The 23,386-nt window shown below is 46.6% G+C and overlaps 1 protein-coding gene across 1 annotated transcript in view; it reads right to left on the reverse strand.

Moving 5' to 3' along the window:
- C5H14orf93 (chromosome 5 C14orf93 homolog) overlaps nt 1-23,386 on the reverse strand; it is a 225,737-nt gene that overhangs the window by 96,905 nt on the left and 105,446 nt on the right. The window lies entirely within an intron of this gene.

Raw genomic sequence — 23,386 nt, forward strand, 5'->3', positions numbered from 1 at the left:
GGAGTTTGTCAGTGAGGTTCTTGTAGATCCCAGTGTAGAGTGCGTTGCCGTAGTCCAGTCTGCTGCTTATGAGGGTGTGGGTGACGGTTTACCTGTGTTCGAGGGGAATCCAGTTGAAGGTGTTTCGGAGTGGGTGGAGAGTGTGGTAGCAGGAAGAGGTGACAGCGGTGATCTGGCGGTCCAGTTTGAGTTCGGAGTCCAGGATAATTCTGAGGTTGCGTGCGTGGCTCGTGGGGGAGAAAGGGTTTCCAAGGGCTGGGTGGCCACCAGGTGTTGTTCCAGGCATCAGGGTATGAGCCCAGGATGAGTACTTTGGTTTTGTCTGTGTTGACTTGTAGGCAGCTGTTCTTTATTCATCTGGCGACTGCTTCCATTCCTTCTTAAAAGTTGTGTTTGGAGATGTTGGATTCATTGAATAGGGAGAGGATGAGTTGGGTGTTGTCAGTGTACGATACGATGTTGAGTCAATGATATATGATGATGGATGCGAGTGGGGCCACGTAGACGTTAAACAGGGTGGGGTTGATGGAGGATCCTTGGGGGTCTCCACAGGAGATAGGTGTGGGTTCCGAGTGGAAAGGAAGGAGTCTGACTCGCTGCATTCTGCCAGAGAGGAATGAGCGGATCCAGTCAAGGGCCTTTTTCCAGATTCCTGTGTCGTGGAGTCTGCGGGATAGGGTACGGTGTGATACTGCATCGAAGGCCGCGGCGAGGTCCCAGAGAATGAGGATCACAGTCTCTCTTCTGTTGAGGAGGGGGTGGATGTCGTCTGTCGCAGCAAGAAGGGAGGTTTTGGTGCTGTGATTGGAAGGGGTCCAGGATGTTGTTTTTTTCTATGAAGGAGGCGAGTTGACTGTTGACGGCGTTTGCCATGACTTTTGCTGGATACAGGAGTAAGGAGATCGGTTTGAAGTTCTTGAGGTCGGTGGGGTCCACCAAGAATTTTTTCAGGAGAGGGTTGATCTCAGCGTGCTTCCAGTCGTCGGTAAAGGAGGCGGTCTCAAAGGAGCGGTTGATGATTCGTTGAAGCTCGAGCGATGATGTCTGAGGCTCTGTGGTACATGTGGTGGGGCAGGTGTCCGTGGGGGCCCGGAGTATGTTGTCTTCATAGTTTTTAGGGTGTCTTCGATGCTGAGGGCGGTCTAGCTATCCAGTGTCAGCTTCGGGGTGTAGGAGGTGGTGGGAGTGGATTCCTCATGAAGGTTGTTGCGGTCGAAGTTGTCAAAGATGGTCCTGATTTTGTGATGGAAGAAGGCACTGAGTCTATCGCAGAGGTCCTGGCAGGGTGGGATGTTGACAGTCTCACTGTTGGGTTGGGCGAACTCTTTGATGATGCCAAAGAGTTCCTTGCTGTTGTGTGCATGGGTGGAGATTCTGTCCTGGAGTGCATTCTTCCTTGAGTATCAGATAAGTTTGTGGTGGGCGGTGGTGGCTGCTTTGAAGTTGTCGAGGTCTGCAGGGGTTTTGGAGTTTCTCCATAGATTTTTGAGGTGTCTGCAGGTTTGTCTAGATTCTCGGAGTTTGGTGGGGATCCAACTGGCTCTTTTGACATGTGGGTAGGAAGTTTTCTTGAGGGGGCGATGGTGTTGGCGCAGTCGGTGATCCAGTTGTGTAGGGTACGGGCGGCGGTGGTAGGGTCTCTCGTCTGTGGTGGTGGGACTGGAGCTGCTGCTGAGTCGTCGAGCTGGTCATCAGAGATCTTGTTCCAATTCCTGCGTTGGCGCTATTGTGGGCGCCTGTGGGAGATGTTTACTTTAAAGGTGAAATGGACATAGCAGTGGTCTGTCCCTGGGAGTTTGGAGGTGTGGCTGAAGGTGATGGAGTTTCCTGCTGTGAAGATGGGGTTGAGGGTGTGTCATACGGAGTACGTAGGTTCTGGTGTGATCTGTTTGAGTTCGATGTTGTGGAGGATGTCCAGGAGGGAGGTGGAGTTGGGGTCTTGGCAGTTGTCTATGTGGAAATTGAGGTCTCCCAGCAAGGTGTAGTTGGTGGTTTACGAGGTGATGATTTCGGTGATGGAGTCAGAGAAAGGGCCGTGTGGTCCGGTGGGTGTCTGTAGATGAGGGTGCCATGGAGGGAGGTGGTCGGGTTGGTCTGTATATTGAAGTGGTGGTGTTCCCTCAGGTCTGTGGGCCTATCGGTGTAGTTGCTCAGATGGAGGTTGGACTTGTGAGCGATGGCGATGCCTCTCCCGGGGTGGTTGGGGCGGGGCTTCCGGGTGATCTTGTAGCCTTCGGGATGGCGCTCGCGATGTCAGGCCCTGAGGCGGTGTTCGTCCAGGTTTCAGTAAGGAAGGCGACATCAGTGGTGGTGGTGTCGAGGCGGTCCCAGATTTCCGTGGCGTGTCTTTTTTTCAAAAAGGAAAGATCGATGGCCCAATCCTTTTTAGGCAACGCGGTGAGAAACTGGAACTCACTTCCGCCTCAGCTCTGGACCACCACCTCTTCCCGGTCCTTCAAAGCTGACCTCAAACTTCTCCTCCTTCAAAGACACTTCCAAATCTAATTCACGCCCTCGCTATCCCTGAAGGAAGTTCTTCCACTATAGTAAAATCTGTACTCCATGCCTATAGAAGTGCCTTCCCAGTGTGTTATTATGTTTTGAGTGTCTGCCTTTTATTGCAGTTTTATACCTCTGGCCTGGCTGACCTCATTTCTCAGGGATTGGTCCCAGCGAGTACAATTAGGAGATCTGGTGTCCCAGCCAGCTACGCTGGTGTGTGGAGTACCCCAGGGTTCAGCCTTATCCCCCCTGCTTTTCAATGTCTATCTGCAGCCTTTGATTGCTGCATTGAATCAGTTGGATTGCAGGGTTTATAATTATGCCTACGACACCCAAATCTTGATCCAGATCGACCATTCACCTAGGGCTTACCTAAGAATGCAAGACATTCTCAAGTTTAGCATCAACTGGATGTCGACGAACTCGCTAAAAATCAACCCTGGAAAAACAGAGGTTTTAGCGGTCACTACAACCTCAAACCCCTGGAATGACCTGTTCTGGCCCGCAGAACTAGGGCCCTTCCCCCAATCGGCTATGGCCGTAAAAAGCCTTGGTATTAAGATTGATGCCTTGCTATCTATGACACGGCAAGTATCGGCGGTGGTAGGAACCACTGTGGGCTTAATGCATCAGCTTCGTAAACTGTCTCCACTTCTGTCTTTCAGCACCCTTAGATTGGCAGTTTCCGCTCTGATCCTATCATTATGGGAATGCCCTATATCTTGGTCTGCCAAAAAATCTTTTGGCCAGACTTCAGGTGGTAATGAATGACGCAGCGAGACTAATCTTTAAAAAACCCAGACATACACAGGTCACGCCCTTATTGCAGGACCTACACTGGCTCCCGATCCTACAGAGTACCAAATTCAAAAGTCTCTGTATTGTGCATAAGGCTATTCATGGCTTAGCCCCTAGTTACATCAAGGGCCGTTTGACTAATTACTGCCCGAGTAGGGTCCTCCGGTCGGCTGATGCCTGCTATCTGGCCTGCCCCCGTACAATCGCTCGTCCTTGGGTGGTGAGCCTTCTCGACCGTTGCTCATCAGGCATGGAACTGTCTCTCCACTGAACTCCGTAAGGAAACAAATCTCCTCCACTTTAGGAAGAGTTTGAAAACTGTACTGTTCTAAGAGGCATGGGGATCGTTTTGAACAGCTCACTTCGTTCTCAACTAGTCTGACGTCCGCTGACAGCACTTCGAGACCTCTGGGTGATAACACGCTCTCTAAATCCACAGTAACATAACATAACATATATAAAGAGGATGCATTGTTGGGTTTGTAGCGCAATCGATTTGTGGAGGTGGGACCTGGGTCCCGGCGAAGGTGAAGGAGTGGCAGCAGTGTTGGCAAGTGTAGGGTCTGTGGGTATCAAGAGGTTAAGAGAGCTTGTAGTAGTTGTTCTTGCAGACGTTGCGTGCATAGGGTGCCGAGGATCTGCAGCGTTGGCAGGTCAGAGGACCAGGGTTCCTGGTGCTGGTCACGGACGGACGCAGACAGGCTTGCCTTTGGCATGCCTTGGGTGTGCCAGTGGCGTGCCCACTGTAAGTAGAGGTCGGGGGAGGGCGGGACAGCTGGAAGCCGGGAGCAGGAGTGGGAACACGTGGGAGCAGGAGGGGCCGCAGGAGCAGCAGTGGCGGGAAAAACGGTAGAGGGCGACAGAAAGCAGGGAAAGGAGAGGAGGAAAAATTAAATAAAGATTAAGTAAAGAAGAATATAAAGTAAAGAAAAATTACAAAGAAATGAGGTAAAGGAAAAAGGTAGATCAGAATAAATTATGGAAGGCAAGCAGCTGGGAAAAGCGGAGCAGGCTGAGGGCGAGGCACAGGGCCTCGAACGGCAGTCAGCAGTGGAAAAAGGCAGAAGCACTGTCCAGGTGCGCCATTGTGGAGCTGTGCGCTGGGACAGAAGAACCCAGCAGCTCAATCTGGTTCCACCTATGTCCTGGCAAACTAATGCTTTGCTAAGAAGAGGAGAGCACCAGCCCCTTGCATCTGCCAGATCTCACTTCTCAACATCTGGGGATGGGTGGGTTAGGAACCCAATAACATAAACAAGGGGACCCCCTCTCAGAATTCTTAAAGCCAGGGAAATGAGGGGAAGATATAAACACAACAATAATAAATTCCCCCATGGCCTATATACTTTATACATTGAAACATAGTTCATTTCACTTTCTATGACCTCCAAAACACAGCAATAACAATTTCTTTGACTGTACTTTCAAATGTTTATTTCTTTTTTTCATTTTGAAATCTTTATTTCGACCAATAAGATCATAAAAGATATACACACATCACAATCAGAAGAAATATATACATTACATCAAAACAATGATTTTTTAAAAATTGGTCTTTGCAATATGAATCAAGTTATCTAAAATCAATTACCATCTACAATTTAAAAGAACGTAATTAAGAATCTGCGTCCAGCTTAAGGAAGCGTGAACGTGCGTGCCACATTGCCGTTAAGTACTTAGCCATTGCAAACACTATCTGTGGGGAAAGATCAGTCTTCAGGATTCTGTACGCAAATAAGAAGTTTCTAAATCCCATGTTTTTGAGGAGGGGGATAAGCCAGTATTTCCTGATTTTTTGGTAAGGCTCGCAGAAAAATACCACATGCAAGTCATTTTCTTGGGGGTGCGCGCATGCCGGGCAGCGCTCAGTGGGTGGGGACGAAGACCATGAACTTGTAAATGACCTTAAAGGTAGGGTACCATGCCTTCACTGCAAAAAGAGTTTCCTAGCGAGCGCTGGACTCATACCGTCCAAAACGCTTTCAAAAAAGTAATAGTCTTTGTTTTGGACGAATAAGTATGTCAGGGAGCCCACCCGCGTCTCATTCACGGCAGCAATTAGCTTTAGGTTGTAATAAGCCTTTGATAGTTCTTTCCGTGAGATCTTGATGCTTGCTTTTGCCGGATCAGTCCAGAGTTCTGGTAAACCAAGGGTCTCAAATGACCTTTTTATATAGGTTAGCCACGGAATGGAACGAGCGTTTGGTATGTTTAAAAACTCCTGAAGCTCAGTCCAGTATTTAATAAGATCAATGCTGCTACTGAGTCGTCGCCAGAAAGTTGAAGGCTTAAGTCCCAATTCATCTGCAATTGGCCTGATGTCCAGATCGAGTCTCAAAGGAAGCAGCGGCGTGCTTGCGGGGAGAGCTACCATCTGCCTGATAAATTTATTTTCTGTGGTCATCAGTTTTTGAGCAGTGGTGTGACCCCACAGTTCGCCCCCGTATGTGACTGCCCCCCGGGCCTGTGCTTTATAAATTTGAATGATTGGACCCAGTGGGCGGTATATAGAGTTCTTGACCATCCTTGAAATACCACCCACTAACTGCACAAGCTTCATGTTAGCTTTAGTCTTGTGTGTTTCCCAGGTCATTTTCTCGTTTAGATTTACCCCCAGGTACTCAAACGTAGAGACCCTCTCTAAGCGGACTGAGCCGAGCAAGGGGTTGGGGCGTGTTGAGGGAGTGGGGTTTAAGATCATATATTTTGTTTTTTGGGCGTTGATCTCAAGTCCCCTTCCCGTGCAGAATTCAAGAAAACCATCCAATACCCTTTGGATTCCCATGGGGGATTTCGATAGCAGCAGGGTATCATCCGCAAACATAATGGCTGCCATCCAATTTGGGGGCATCAATATCTGCAATCTCGGACAGGTGGGCGATTACCCCGTTGACAAAGAGGCAGAACAGGGTCGGTGCGAGCACACAGCCCTGTCTCACCCCTCTGTCAACGGGGAATCTGTCTGTAAGCTCCCCATTCCTGCCACACCTGACACGGGCAAAGTTATTCTGGTGTAATTTAATTAAGATGGATAGGATTTCTACTGGGACACCCATATCCGCCAGGACTTTCCATAGTTTTGGTCTTGGGACCAAATCGAAGGCGGCTCGCAAGTCCACAAAGACAGTGTACAAGCTGCCGCCCTCGATTAGTGCAGTCCTCCAATAAATGAGATTCAGGCGGAATATTTGGTCGGTTGTAGATATCCCCCTTCTAAAACCTGCCTGGTATGGACTCAGAACAGCATATTCCTCCAGCCAGGTCTGGAGCCGATCTAATATAAGTCTCCCATAAAGCTTCTGGGACACGTCTATGAGGCTGATGCGCCTGTAATTGGCTGGGAGCAAAGGCGAGCCCTTCTTAAATATAGGAACAACCTCTGCGCCCAGCCAAGTGCAAGGCACATCCATGCCCTTCAGAACTGCATTAAATAGTACCAATAGGTAGGGGGCCCATATATCAGGCTCCTGTTTGAACAGATCACCTGGAAGACCATCCAAGCCTGGCGCTTTGCCCAGTGGTAGGCCCGCAATCGCTACTCTGACCTCCTTTTCTGTAAAGAGGTCCCCCTCTAAATAATTTGTGACAAGTGGGGAAAAATAACATTTAGCCCCATTTTCCTCTGTATAGAGGGACTGAAAATGTTCCTGCCATACGCTTGGTGCGATATTTGGTTCTATTGCTGGTGCTAGTTCTTCGGATCCCGTGTTAACGATACGCCAGAACTTGCGGGAGTCCCTAGTGGCCAATGAACTAGAAAGTTCCTCCCATTTATTCTGGTCCCATTCCATCTTAGCACTATTGACCATTTTCTTGTATGCCCGTCTTCTGGACTGTATCTCTAATCTACTTTTGCCCTCTTTAATAGAAAAGAGAAGATCCCCCTTTGCCTTACGACATGTTGAATTGTACCATGTGGAGCGGTGGTAACCAACGCCTCTAGTATGAACCTTGAAAAAAAGTTCTGTCGCCAGGGTCCTAACAAGTGCCTCGTGTAACAACCACAGTGTTTTATGGGTTTCCCCAGAACTTGGTTCCCCACTGAGTGTTGGAATTATTCTCGTGTAGAGACTGGATAGTTTTTCCCTACTGGCTGCCAATTTTTCCCACCTTACTCTCTTTCTATTATTCTCGAGAAGTAGGATTGGATTTGGATTTACCACCACCAAAGCATGGTCCCTGCCCTCCTTGCCAGGGACGGCATAGTCCAATTCTAGGGCGTTGTGGTCACTATCTGTTCTGACCAACACCCTAAAATCAATAATATGCTGCCCCGAGGACAATTGAACTAGGACGTAATCTATTCTTGACTCCCTGCCCGCTCTATTAAAAGTATATTTACTGGGATTGTCAGATTTAGTACGGCCGTTACACGCCCTAAGTCCATGTTTGAGGGTTAGGGTGGTAATCTGAAGAGCAAGTGGGGTCCATGCTCTAAGGGGGGAAGCTACCGTTGGGGGAACTAGCCATCTAGCATCTTCTTCTAGTGAGGAGCCATCCAGGAGGCCGGCAAGAGGCTCGAAGTGTGAGTTGAAATCCCCTCCCACCACGATTGGGATCCCCGTGGATAGTTCATTGAGGAAAGCTGAAAGTTCCTCAATGGTGGTCGATTCTCGTGCTATGTTTACTGATCTGGAGTAAACATTTATCAAGACGAGTCTACGGGAATTTGTCCAATCGAGCTGCACAGCTAGGATATCTTCTGTGATCAGCGGGAGTTGCGTGGCCTGGCATCCCAAGTGAGTTGCCACCCATACTGCAAGGCCACCCGAAGGGCGTCCCCTACCCCCCCATTTCGCCGGAGTGTAAAATGTAGCAAAACCCAGGGGAGAGTGCTCTTCCCTCGCCCAGGTTTCTTGGAAAAGGCATATATCTTTAGAATTTATTTATTTATTTTATTTATTAAAAGCATTTATAGAGCGCGAACGAAGGCCCGTGGGCATCTCGGCGCTAAGAGAATATCTGCAGTGCTTAACCATCAAAGGGGAGCTAGAGTTTACAGATTAAAAAGCCAGGTCTTAAGTTGCTTTCGAAAAGACCAAAGTGAGGGGCTTGTTTTAATCGAGTGCGGCAAGGTGTTCCATAGTTTGGGTGCTGCTACAAGAAATCTTCTGTCTCCCCATAAGACAGATTTGGTACGGGGTACCACCAGTTCATGTGAACTGGAGGAGCGTAGTGTTCTAGAGGGACTGTAGGGAATAAGATTTTGAGTAAAAAAGGCTGGTCCCACGTTGCGTAGAGCCTTATACACTATGCAGAGGGCCTTAAATTTGATTCTATTTCTAACAGGAAGCCAGTGTAACTTCCTAATAGTTTCTGACGCAGATTGATGTTTGGGGATTCTTCAAGGAGCCTGGCGGCTGCGTTTTGGATAATTTGCATTTTGTATAGCACTCTTTCTTGGGCACTTATAAACAGTGCATTACAATAATCTAATGTAGACAATACCAAGGAGCTCACCAAGGTTTTTCCAGCTGTCTCAGGTAGAGATGGCAAGATTTTTCTGATCAGCCGTAGTTTGTGAAAGGCCGAAGAGGAGATCTGATTTGCGTGAGGAAGGAAAGTAAGACGGTTGTCGAACATGACTCCCAGATTCCTCACCTTACTGACCGGAGCCGGTGGATGGCCCAGTGATAGCGGCCACCAAAGGGAGGACCATTCCGGGGTCAAATTTCTGAAAAATTATCACTTCCGACTTGTCGGAATTTAATTTCAGACAGTTGGAGGCCATCCAATTCCCTATTGTCAGCATGCCCAGATTAAAGTTATTAGCTATTTTATACCCATCATTCTTGACGGCGAGGACCAGCTGGGTGTCATCTGCGTAGGATGTAAGGCTCATCCCATGTGCCCGAATGACATTGGCAAGGTCCGACACATAAATGTTAAATAGTGTCGGACTAAGGGATGAGCCTTGAGGGACTCCACATGGCAGTGACAAGGAGGGTGAGCGAAAAGATCCAATAGTAACCACCTGGGACCTGTCCGCCAGAAAGGATGCAAGAAGTTTCTTGGCATTATGTTGAATACCCATGCTTTCGACACGGTCGACCAAGGTGGTATGGTCGACCGTGTCGAAGGCCGCCGATAGGTCAAGCAGTATCAGGACTGCTGTTCCTCCAACATCACGGATAGATCTTATATCGTCCGCCGCTTTAACCAAGGCCGTCTCCGTTCCGTGGTATTGGCGAAAGCCAAACTGAGATTCATCCAGTAGATTATGTTCCTCGATGAAGGTTGATAGTTGAAGATTCATAGCTTTTTCGACTATTTTCGCCAAGACTGGGAGACTAGCGATAGGACGATAACTTTTTAGTTCTTCCATGTCGAGGTTTGGTTTTTTGAGCAATGGTTTAATAAGGGTCTTTTTTAGGACATCTGGATATATGCCTGTACTAAACATAGAATTACAGATTGCAGTCATAGCTGGGAGAACCACTTCAATGACTGGCAGCAAGACTTTCAGGAGACATGGGTCTAGTGCAGAGCCCGATTTGATAGATGATATGATGTTCCGGATCTGGGAGCTGGAGACATCTGCAAACTGCGAGAAAATGGGACCAGTATAGGAAGCGGGTGGTTTAGTGGAGGTATTGGTGTTATTCGTGAAGACCCGATAAATGTCTTCAACTTTACTAAAAAAGAAATTGGATAGATCGTCGCAGAGTGATTTCGAGGGGGGAGGTGTCAGGTTGGGGGAATATCCAGCTAGCTGCTTGGTGGTTTCATATAGTGCTTTATTAGAGTTTTTAACTGATTCAATTATCTCACAGTAGTACTTTTTCTTCGCCTCACTAATTAAGATTTTATATTTAGCCACTGATTCTTTGTACTTGATTTTAGCTTCTTCTGAATAATCTTTCCGCCAATGCCTCTCTTTGTTCCTACACTGTTGTTTGTGGATACGTAACACCTCTGAATACCAAGGGGCCGACGGGACAGATCTGTTACGAGATCGTTGTTTGACCTGGACCAATTCGGTGGTCGCAGAGCCCACCCACTCATAAAATTGAGTAGTAGCGGTGTTAGGATCAGCTGATAGAAGGGGGGTGGATTCTGTCAGAAGAGTTTCCAAACTGGAACTATCGATATCACCCCACGCCAAATACGGTTGGCGAGGATTGGGGCGTGACTTAGAGGCGGCAGAGTCATGAATAGACAGTGATGCCAGGATGACATGATGATCTGACCAGATAAGGGGAAGGATTTGGGTGACTTGTAAGCCCACCAAATTAGTAAAGATGCCATCCAATATGTGGCCCCCTTCATGCGTAGGTGACTTCACCAGAAGTTGGAGACCGAAGGTAGACATATCCGCTAGGAAAGTGGCGGTGTCTGAGTTTTCGGGTTTATCAAAGTGAAAGTTGAAATCGCCTAGTACAGTGAGGGAGCTGTCAAGGGCAGACGCTTCAAGAGTGGACCTAAGGTCAGAAATAAATTCAGTCCTGGACCCCGGTGGACGATAAAGGAGAATGCCTTTAAAGGTATAAGATGGGGTCAACTTGATAGAAAATTGAAGGGCTTCACAGGAGGATAGTGTAATCATGTTAGTCCTTACCGAGAATACATCGCGTGCGATGATGGCAATTCCACCACCTTTTTTACGTTGTCTATCCAATCTATGTGTGGAAAACCCTTTAGGAACAGCAATCGCTAAATCAGGATCGGACGCGTTTTCCATCCAGGTTTCTGTCATAAAGAGTAAGTCCAAGTTTTTATCCTCTATCAGATCGAATATGTTCTGTCGGTGTTTACCGAGCGAGCGGACATTGGTGAGGGCAAGTGAGTAGGATTTCAAGGATTTATCCTTGTTACAGGGGGCCGTTTCGAAACGAGGGGTATGGAAGTTTTGCAGCCTGGACATAGTGAGACCGGACTTCCGGCAAGGGAATGTGGAGCAAGTGCAAGGCAGGGGTGAAGGACAGGGGGACGCAGCTGAAGGAGCTGGGTTGCTGAGTAGAAGCCTCGTAGGGGCAGAGGGTAACGACTAGGGGGGGTGGCCCTCGGCCCGGGCCAGGCGCGGACGGGCGCAGACGGGCTTGCCTTTGGCGCGCCCGCTACGCCCGCCCGCTGCGCGGTCGGGCGGGTCTGTTGTTTATATTCATGGTTGGGTGGGTGGGAGGAGGGTGGGAGTGGCGATGAACTATACCGCCAGCCTTCCCTGCCCAAGATGGCGCCTAAAGTTGCAGAATGAAGTAACCAGCGCCTGGTAGAGGCGGCGCTGTGAAATGCCGTACAAATTGGCCTCAAGCGAAGTAATCTCGCACCAAGGTGGGGGCACGAATTTAAAAGCACACTGTTTAAAATATAATACAGATTTTAAAAATGACCGTTATTATTAAAGTCAATAACAACCTCGAGTCAGCAAATTAAACAGGGCACAAGAGAGCACAAGATTCCTCCGGCTTCCGCCTCAGAGGAGAAAACAAACAGATACCTCGGGGATTAGACGCCTCGCCCTTAAGTATCCTGGGAGGGCGGGAGGGGCGATGAACTATACCGCCAGCCTTCCCTGCCCAAGATGGCGCCTAAAGTTGAAGAATGAAGTAACCAGCGCCTGGTAACGGCGGCGCTGTGAAATGCCGTACAAATTGGCCTCAGGCGAAGTAATCTCGCACCAAGGTGGGGGCACGAATTTAAAAGCACACTGTTTAAAATATAATACAGATTTTTAAAATGATCGTTATTATTAAAGTCAATAACAACTTCGAGTCAGCAAATTAAACACGGCACAAGAGAGCACAAGATTCCTCCGGCTTCCGCCTCAGAGGAGAAAACAAACAGATACCTCGGGGAGTAGACGCCTCGCCCTTAAGTATCCTGGGAGGGCGGGAGGGGCGATGAACTATACCGCCAGCCTTCCCTGCCCAAGATGGCGCCTAAAGTTGCAGAATGAAGTAACCAGCGCCTGGGAACGGCGGCGCTGTGAAATGCCGTACAAATTGGCCTCAGGCGAAGTAATCTCGCACCAAGGTGGGGGCACGAATTTAAAAGCACACTGTTTAAAATATAATACAGATTTTAAAAATGATCGTTATTATTAGAGTCAATAACAACCTTGAGTCAGCAAATTAAACAGGGCACAAGAGAGCACAAGATTCCTCCGGCTTCCGCCTCAGAGGAGAAAACAAACAGATCAATAAATGATATCCAATCCAGGCGGTCCCACTTGTTTCCCAGGCCTGCCACATTCCAAGAAAGAATTTTCAGGAAGGGCGGCCTGTGGTTTGCAGAAAGTAGTGGAGAGAGAGCGTGATCGTTTGAATTGGCCATGGGCATTGTTACTGTAGTCGTAACTCCTCGTAATTCTCCTACTTCCCTGTGACTATTAGGGTGGTTAATGGTGGTCCTATTTGGTTCGCTTATGTGGTTCATTTCTCCATTCTGCCTGGGCGTTGTCTTAATTTCATTTATAGAGCTACAGGGTATGGTGGTTCCATCGAGACCCTCTCTATGGCGATGGTGATACTCCTTGCCACAATACCTCACCTGTCAATCCACCATTTCTAGTTCGCTGTATCTGTTAAATGTGGGAAAGTATGTTGGGTGGTGGACTCTAGGACGATATTCTCTTCTGTTTCTTCCACCCCGGCCACCTCCCCTACCATGATACGTTTCCAAACCCTCCCCCTCCAAGAATGGTGTAAAGATCACTTGCTGATGGTTTCTGGGGTAGTTGGAGTTTGTTCTCCCACTGTGGTCCCACCCAACCCCCCTCTCAGTGAAACTGCGCCATCTATCCGCATCTCCCTCATAATTCAGTGGTGGATAGAAGAAAGAAAGGGGTAGTGACTTGATGTTACTCTCCTGGTCATCCGGGTGCCATCCACAGATATAGGCGGCGGTCCTGGGATCTCTAAAATTTTTTAGAACACAATCCCCATGGATGGTTTTCTTTGAGTGCCTACCCATGGAACCCTTCTAACCATTAGGACCTCACTAGTTATGCCTTGGTGTAAAGGTCTGTACATGGATAGCCAACTGACCACCTTGTTCTTCAGGGAAGCTGTTTATTCTCTGTAGGTAGTTTTCAACTCCGGGACTCCCGCTAGAATTACTGTATAGGGGCTGGCCTCCGGAGGTAAATACACAGCTCTAGACTTTTTAGTATTCCTAGGTGCCTCAACTGTTGGAGGTGTTAGTTTGTGTGAGTCATTAGGGGCATGTGCATTGTCCTTGGTACTGTTTGGGTTGGTCTGGAGGGGGGGGAGCGGTGGTTGTTGGTTTGTGGGAGTATTAGGATTGTGTGCTTTGGCCTTGGGAAGACTTATCGTGGTTGGGGGAGGAATGGGTTTAGCCTTTTGTGCCACAGGGACTGCCCTATTATCTTTTCCAGCGTTTGTTTGGGGATCCCTTTTGTTCTTTGTCTCTGTGCCCCCTCTGCCACCCTCACTATCTGCTTTTAGACTGTCAGCTAATTGGACGGTCTATTTTTCTATGGATACTAACCTAGCTTCCATCTTAATTAATCTTGCTTCTAGAGGACTTAGTAGAGATCTAATAAGAGGGCCTATATCTCCTAGCGTAATATCCTCACTAGAGGTATCAAGGGGATGGTCTGTTGCCTCTACAAGCAGTACATCAGAAGATGTTATCTCTCTTGCGTCAGTAGGCCTGGTTTTTGTAGTGGTTGAGCCAGGTCTATTAGCTTCGCGGATAGGATTTAGTTTGGGCGTTTTTGTCTTCCTTTTCCCTTTGTTTTGGGTATCTGTTTTCCTTTTGGGAATAGCCCCTTCCCTTGCCCCCTGGAGAGAGTTATTGGCTGTACCTTTATCAATGATTACCTCTGGAACGAGGACTGTGGCGGTTGATGCGGTGGGGTGTGGTTGAATCAATGGCAGATTTAACATGCTCATGTCCACGTATTCACTAAGGTCCTTTGCAATGCTAAATGAAGTAGAGTTTAATGTATCTGGGTTCAAAGGAGAATTGACAACACCAGGTGTCTCGTGATGAGGGTCAGTGTTGTCAATAATTGGTGTGTGATTGTCTCTGTTGGCAGGGGACTTGGCATGTGCTAAGGGGCCCATAGAAGATCTCCTTGCCCAATCTAATTCTTGAGAGATACGCCTCTCTAGGACCGTAATTTCGTCAATCAATTGTGAGCCAGTCTTAGCAAAATAGTTTTCTAGCGTACCTTTAGCAGCTCCCGCTGCCGCCAAGTTACTTTTGCTCCGGGTTTCCCTTGTGGTCATCCTGCAGCGTCCCGCGTCGCGGAGGTTAATGGGCTACTCTTATACCCCCAAGGCAAGGGGGCGTGGCCGCTGCAGGAAGAGGCTGCAGGTGTGTCCTGTCCTTGCCTCGCAGTCCCGCAGCGGTGTAGATGGTTTCAGCGGCACACCCGAGGAACGGGGGCCGCGCCCGGCAACAATCCACAAGAATGCCCCAGCAGCAACTACAAGCTGACGGTCTCCCGGTGAGCAGACGGTGTGTGGCACCCGCGAAGTGGGTGCCGCGAAAGTTATTCCTGAACCAGGCAAGGGGGTGTGGCCGCTGCGGGAAGAGGCTGCAGGTGTGTTCTGTCCTGGCCTCGCAGTCCCGCAGCGGTGTAGATGGTTTCAGCGGCACGCCCGGCAACAATCCACAAGAATGCCCCAGCAGCAACTACAAGCTGACGGTCTCCCGGTGAGCAGACGGTGAGTGGCCTTCTTTTTTATATATCAGTACTTTTCCTTTTTTTAACTTTTTTGAATTCATTCTATTCTTTCAATCATTTTCATCATTTAAATACATAAGATATCACCATTTTATATAGTTCAACACATTTTATATAACACAAATTTGTATTACATTTTTTCAAAAACAACCCAAGAAAGAAGGAAATAAAAGGCAGAAAACCCTGATTTCACAACACAACTCACATTAACATACTATTCTCACACAGAAACATACTCTTTCATACTGATCACTTCCAATCAAATCTGTACATAAGGTATACTGTCCAGCAGAGAGAAACTCTGCCTAGATGAAAATCACAGAATGTTTTGTGGGGTTCCACGCCAGGTCAACGCGCGTTTCGGTGGGTTATTACCACCTTCCTCAGGACCTCAACAGATATACTCTCTTCTTTTTGTGTGAAAACAGAGCGTATACTAAAAAGGATATATTAAATCCCGCTGAAGACTGCAATTGTAAGTCTAGAAACCTATGGATGTCCAAAGACGAACTTGTTCAGTTGTTTATCCTATTATGAAAAATATTTTTCTGTAGTAATTTAAACAGATTTCAGCATCTCGGGCAGATCACACGTTATGTTGTCGGCATTTCTTCTTATGACGAATTAATCTCTGGCATTCCTACTCTCTTCTTATTGTCCCAGTCACGAAATTCATTATACCGGCTGCGACCAATGTTAGGATTAATTTTTATAGTGCCTTATTAATTGCCCAATATAACAAGTTTACAAACAATTCAAATGGTGCTTCAATACTTCATAATATCTGCACTCGTCAACAAATTCCTGTGATGTACAGATAGACAGGCACGTCTGGAACGGCTTCAGCATCGGCTGCAGTGCTTTCCAGTGGACCTGTTTTACCGCACCTCCAGATAGTTTTCATCAAAAAGGGAAGTAGCCTGTGCAGGACCCAGCAGCCGGATTATTCTAAGCACTTCTTTTAGGGTCTACTGCTTTCCTTTTAATTGAATACATTACTTAATTTATGCAGATACAGATACTCCTTCACCCAGGTCCTCTTCACAGTCCGAAAGCATCGTTCTCTCCCCTGGGTTGGGTTAGGAACCCAACCCATGCATGCAGAAAGGGACAACACAATATAGTAAGTCACAGAACCAGTAATGCCTTCATTATTTTTATCCATCGAAATGTCATACGGCTTAGTACTTTTTGAGGATCTCAAGCGCTTCTGTTACAGAGACGGAGCCTCATGACAGTAAGTGGAGTCCTAAGGTTCCTCAGTTGCTAAATCTTGACCTGAGCATGGCTCCTATCAACTTCAAAACCCAAAGCTGTTTACTTTCAAAAGCAGAACTTGATGGTGAGGCAGAACAATATACAGTGAATGGCGAATACTTTCCTCTGTGGTGCCACTCTTTTCATGGTAATGGCAGATATGCTGTTTCAGGTCCTGTTCCAACCACTTACTCTGTGGACCTGTGATTATGAATGGCGCGTTTTAGTTTCTTTTAAGCGTCCCGCGCACCTTTGCAACAGATAGTTTAGGGTACTGAGCTCTTTGTCACAAGCCTGAGTGTGGCTGCTTCATGCAGCCCCAGTGTCCATGCCTCAAGACATTTCTTTATACTGCTTCGTTAGACATTCACAGTAGTTTTCACTGTACAACATGTCGTTTGCTAGGACATTTGTGACTTCTCTCGCTTTTTTTGATCTTTACATCATTTAGTTTTAGTACCATTTTTTTTGCACTGATTTCCCATACATGCAATCCCCCTGTATACGACTATACCTGATAGGTTACATCAGAAGCTAAATGGCTGTCCCTTGAAACTTGATATCCCAGTGCTTTGGATTTGTTGTGTCATCCAATGTAACTGCATTACTGTGTCTTAGCTTTGCTGAGACAGTTGGATGTGTAAAGGAGGAGTACATGCGGAAGGAGTCCAAGCACTACCTATTCGTGCCTTATTTGAATGTACCTTTCTCCTTGTGATTAGCTACAATATGCGCCTAAGTTCCTGCTTCCCTTAGTCCAGCGATAGTCAAGATCCTGATCACTTAGAGCATATTTCACCAACTTTTTAATAGGTGTTCCTCCCTCCTCCCAGGACCTATTTAATGGGGGCGGAAAGTGGTCGCGCTGCTGGCGTGCCAATCGGAAGCCAGTCTGTACCTGTTCTCGTCTGGACCGTGCCCAGGGCCAGGACCTCTGGCTCTCCCACCACTCGATTATACAGTGCCACCAATCTTCGAACCCTGGACTCTGCAACAACAAAGGCTGCTCCACCTCGCCACGATCAAGGTAGGACCTTTTTCCTGCTGGCACTGTTTCTTCTCATGCAACACCGAAACACCAGCATGCTCAACTACCACCACCACATCGACAACAGAACTCCACTACCTCTTGCTCAACACATGATCACTCTGCAAGCACGCCACCAAAAAGTGGGACACCATCACCGACGTAAATTGGGGAGAATTCTGCACTCCTTTTTGCTTATTTAATACAACTGGATTTTTTCTCCCATAGTGTGTTCTGCTTGTCTTATGCCTGCCCAGCACGTGCTGCATATCAAGTAGAGGCCAAGTAATAGATAACCTGGACACAAGCCTGCACAGCATAAATGATATACTTCATTTACAATTGAATATACACCTTCATTTATAACTTCACTTTTCTCATAGTATTTAATCTCATACTATTTCAATTAACCAAACGGTATCATCAGTACAGTATACATTTCATTGTACAAATCATTTTTCAAAACTCGTGGTGTGTTTCACAATTCAATTTTCAAATTAAAAGCACTTGAGAATCTTCGCCCAATGCATTTTGAGACAAAGGAGTCCCTTCGTCAGGGGAAATACCTATCAAGAAACATATACATAAAATCATATGTCAATGCTTTTCAGTGGTCAACTTATACAGCATTCTTCATTATTCAGTTAGCAGAATCATTATGCCCCCCTCTTGGTAATTTCAGTGCCATGTCTCAGTACTATTGCTAAGGTCATATGTCATCATCCACTACCTGTGTTTAAACAATCTACCATCAACGTACCCCTGGTGCCATCTCCTTAATAAGAATCAGGGTACACTCACATGTATTTGTTCTTCAAGCAGTCAAACCGTAAAAAACACCAAATCAATCAATCAGGCACCGCCTGTATGCACAAGATCAAACAGCATGATCACAATCCCGCAGGATACTATCACATAATGTTACACGTCACATAATAGAAATGCTCATACCTGTGGACTTTCGGAACTTGATTGTGACCGCAGTCACTGACATTCAAACACCCGCTCCTAGCGTCGGTCAATCGTATGCCGTTGCGGCTGCCAAGCCGAAATGTGTGACTTCTCTTTAATCTGAAATTATATATGTATCCCCGATTACCTCAGTAGAACGTCGATGGCAATCACGAAGCTGTATGCTACTATTAGCGTGTGCCTCACCTATTCCCCGCAGTATGCGTACCCCTCTTCTCCGTTTCTTAAGCGCTGCCTTCGCCCGTCCGCTTAACCGCGTATTATTGCGAGACCGTTTGTGTACACTCCATGATTCCTGCATTTTATCACAAGACATCCCGTAACCGAGCGTCGCCACCATTTTTAATGTTATGTATTAAATATCACAGCCTCTAGATACCACACAATACTCGCGAGAAGATCCGGTAGCCGAGCGTCGCCGCCATCTTTAAATATTTAGTATTGAATGTCACAGCCTCTTAATACCACATACCACTCATCGTACCTAATATGTAATACTGTCAATAGTCCTCTGGAGTCAAATTAGTCAAATGTTATCAAAACAGTCAAGTCCACCATACTGTATCACCCATACATGTACATACATTTTCTTACATGTGGTTCGTAATATAATCACAAGTTTAGGTAATACAGTTCAGTTACCTCAGGTGTCTTCTAATATGCTGAAACTGAAGCTAATATGTAAGGGAATTTTTACAGAAAGCATAGCATCTCAAATTTATCATTGAGACCTGTGGGTATAAGGGAATTTAATTTGTTTATCCAATAAGCTTCTCTTTGCAAGAGTCTCTTAGAGTTGTCTATACCTTTCCGCTTCAGTATTTGCTCAATAATCTGGAATTTTAAGTGTGCTATGCCATGTCGATGTTCTTCCCAGTGTCTGGCGACACTTGAATTTTGATTTTTGTTCCTTATTGTACTTTTATGTTCCGATAATCAAATCTTTATCTTCCTTTCGGTTTTCCCAATGTATAATAGTCCACAAGGACATTTAATACTGTACACTACATTAGAAGAGTTACAATCAGTGGAATTAGTTAATCTAATGCATTCCCCAGTCAAAGGATGAGTAAGTATATTGCCTAGTATGACATTATTGCAATGAATGCGATTATGGCATTTAGTGGTACCACCAAACTTTACTGGTTTTGTCGGTTTGTTGCTTGATAACATTTCTTTCAAGTTTTTCCCTCGTGTGAAAGTAAATAATGGTTTGTTGCGGAATAGTCCTTGGAACTCTCCTTCTTCTTCTAACAATTCCCATCGTTGAGATATGATCCCTTTGATCTGACTAGATACTGTAGAGTATTTAGATATAAACACCAACTTGTTGCCTTCTTGCTTGGTTTGTTTAGTCAATAATTCCGCCCTTGAGTTAGACAAAGTTATTTTTTTATGTTCTGATAACAACATCACCTACCTTATCCCGACACCCTCTTCCTCACTGAAACATAGCTCCATCCCGTATCCACACCCATCATTCGGATACAAGATAGCACACCGAGACGCATCAACAAACATGGAGGTGGAATCGCCGTCATCCACAGATACCATCCACTGCACTACTGCCCCAGACAACACCACCCGATGATAGAACACCTCAATTTCCATCTCCAAACCAACGGCAAAAACACCATTGTATTGTATTGTATGCAGTATTTGTAGAGCGCAGCTTTCACCCAGCGGGTATCTTGGCGCTACAGTACATGAATCCTCATCAAGCAGTGGGGAAAGAAACATCGTGGACTAATATGCCAGTTCCAGCCTGAGAGGCTCGGGAAAGCAGCCATGTAAGATCTTAAACTAACATGGCAGTTCCAGCCTATCAGGCTCTGGCAAACAGCCATGTTTTGATCTTCTTCCTAAACTGTAGAAGATCCCGTAGCTGTCTAAGTTCTAACGGAAGGTTGTTCCAGAGCATGGCAGCGGCCGAGCTGAATGCCCTGCCTCCTGACCTGGCTCTTCAGATTTTTGGAACGTTCACCAAACTGGCGGTGGCAGAGCAGATGCACCTTGTTGGAGTGTACCATGCCATGGTCTCTTGAAGAGGTGTAGACCCAAGGCCATGAAGGGCCTTAAAGACCAAACACAGAGACTTAAACTGGACTCTCTGCATTTTAGGCAGCCAGTGAAGCTCTGCAAGGGCCAGTGAACCTGACGAGCATCGTGGTTTCATCAGTGCCAGTTTGGCCGCCACATTTTGGACTCATTGGAGGCGCTCAATCAAAAAATTAGGAGCCTCTAACAGTAGAGCATTACAGTAATCAAGTCTACTGAGGATGATGCTACCAACGACCATTTCTCTTGCCGTCTGTGGCAGCAGCGGAAGGATCTTCCTTAGTGCTCTAATCAGTGAAAAGCAGTTCCCCACCACCTTGTTTACATGCATTTCCATGGTTAAATTCATGTCAAACATCACTCCCAGATTCCGTACTACTTTAGCTGGAACCAAAGTGGACGTGTTAGAAGAGGGCCAAAAATTGTCTGGAAAAGGGAAAGGAATCCTCCCCACAGTGCATTAAAAGACTTCAGTCTTGTCTGAGTTAAATTGAAGTGAGTTGGTTCTTAACCAGTGGGCAGTGTCCTGCATGCAGTCATGAAAAGTTACCAGAGAAATCGACAGATTACCCTCTAGAGAAAAGAGAAGTTGGGTGTCGTCGGCATAATTCACCTCTCTCACACCATGTGCCTTTATGATTTCAATCAAGGGTCTCATATAGATATTAAAAAGAATAGGGCTTATCCTCGAGCCCTGAGGAACGCCATGGTGTATATTGGAGAATTTAGACTGATACGGCGGGAGGGAGACCGCCTGACATCTGTAAGATAAATAAGAGCGAAACCACTCTAGAGCCATCCCTGACACCCCAACTTCTTCCAACCTGGTCAGCAGAATGCAATGGTTGACCGTATCGAAAGCGGCAGACAGGTCAAGCAGTATAAGAATGCCTGATTGTCCCCTGTCTGTACGCATTCGGAGATTGTCTAGCACGGTCACCAGAGCAGTCTCGGTTCCATGGCCAGGTCGGAAGCGGAACTGAACGTCATCCAGCCTGGAATTAGATGCCAGGAACTGTGCCAAGGTATTGCTAACCAGCCGTTCAATGATTTTAATCGGGTATGGTAGGAGTGAGATTAGTCTAAAACTGCCAGCGCAGGACAGGTCAAGTGTCGTTTTTTTCAAAAGTGGAGTAATCACCGCCCATTTCCAGCCTGCTGGCACTAAGCCAGAGGTTAAGGAGCTGTTGCAGATCAAACGCAAGATAGAAAAGAGCTCTGGGCCCAGCTCCTGCCAGATTTTATGGGGCAAGGGGTCTAAAAGGGACCCTGAGGACTCACATGGCAGTTCTATTAAAAACCTCCTCCGAGAGTGGCTCAAAGTGACTCAAGGAGGTCAAGCGGCCTAACTCTGCCCTTTTATCCTTCCCTAGATCTCGTGACTCCTTGGTTTCATCAATAAGATTTCCTTTCATCAGAGTATTATTCCTATTCAGTCCATCAATTATGTTATTTATTTTTTCCATGAAGAAAATCGCCAGACTATCACACAGCGCTTGAGTTGGCAAAATATTAGACTGTGTACAATCTGGGACCGTCATGTCTTTACTATTTTGAAAATAGTTCTAGAATTGTTTTGAGAGTTTAGGATAATATTAGCAAAGTATTCAGATTTGGCCAGATTAATTCCCTTCCTATATTGCACTATTGCAGCCTTCCAGGATGCTTTGTCCTCATCTGAATGGATCTTCCTCCATTTACGCTCACCTGTCTGCAGATCAATTTTAAAGATTTAAGGTGATCATTATACCAGCAGGCTGACGGCCTGCCAGTCTTTTTGCAGTTTTTTATAGGGGCAATCTAGTCAAGTTGGCTCTGAATCTGATCACAAAAGTCCATATAATTATCTTCCACCATTCTGTCATTATCAAAATAATTTCCAAAAGAAAATATCAAGGAGGAATCAGTCTTTTTTAAGCAATCCTCTCCAATCTCTACTCCTGAACATCCTTATTTCTCTAGTAACAGGCAGAGCCCTTCTAGAGTCAAATATCTGAAACTTAATCAGATGATGGTCGGACCAGCCAACCGGGAGGATCTCTACTGCGCCCAAGGCCTGTTCTTTAGAGAAAACCAAATCCAATGTATTACCCTTATGGGTAGCGTCATTAATCCACTGGTAGAGACACAGGCTCTCACAGGCCTGAGGTTTCTATATCCAGTGTCTAAGTTTCTGTTACACCAGAGATTAAAGTCACCCAAAAGAAGCAGGTTGGAGTGGGTAAGAGCCATATTACAAATTATGTCTATTAGTTCCTGTAAATGAGGCGAGCTCACCGCTCTTGGGGGTCTGTAGCAAATAATGCCCGCCAGTAAGCAGCCTTTAAGATCTTTGAGTGAGAAGCCAAGAAGTTCGAAGCCATCAACTTCGTCCATCTCTAATTGGCCAAGATCCAGCGTCTCCTTGAAAATGATCCCTACCCCCCTCCTCGTCCTCTAGCTTGTGGTTTGTGTAAAATTGTATAACCTGGAGGACAGGCCAAACCGAGTTCTACCTCCAGTTCCGACTGAGTCCAGGTTTCGGTCATAAAGAGGCAGGGACCTGACATTAAGTAACCCTCCCACTATTACCTCCTTCCTGATAAAGTCAGCCTTTATACCAGCTGTTTCATCAAAGCGGGGTGTGGCAGTCTTATCACCTGCTGACTTACCTATCTGTTTTAGCTCTTCACTGGAACCATCAGAGGAACCCTCGCCTACAGGCCGCCCGGACCACACCTCAGTTTCTGCCACACTATCCCCAAATTAATCGCCTCGCTAGCCATTGACTCCAAACACTACCTCTTCTTTGAAGACCTAATTTTTCACCTTGACGACTTTAACAACACCAACACAGTCAACCTACCCAAAAGCATGAACAACATCAGCCTAAACTAACTAGTCACAGACCCCACCCAGATCGCAGGACACATGCTCAACCCTATCTTCACAGCCAGTGACAGAGTCAGGTACAGCAATGTCACTGAGCTCACTTAGACTGACCATGCCATTATCCAGTTCACCATCTCAGGATTCCCCTGCACGTCTACCAAGCCTCCCAGCACCTCACAGCGCAGCTGTAACAAAGTATCAGAGAACCAATGGAGCAATGCCTTCATCCACCCTAACACCGCAAC

Source organism: Lissotriton vulgaris, chromosome 5, assembly GCF_964263255.1.
Source record: "Lissotriton vulgaris chromosome 5, aLisVul1.2, whole genome shotgun sequence".
Classification (NCBI taxonomy): Eukaryota; Metazoa; Chordata; class Amphibia; order Caudata; family Salamandridae; genus Lissotriton; species Lissotriton vulgaris.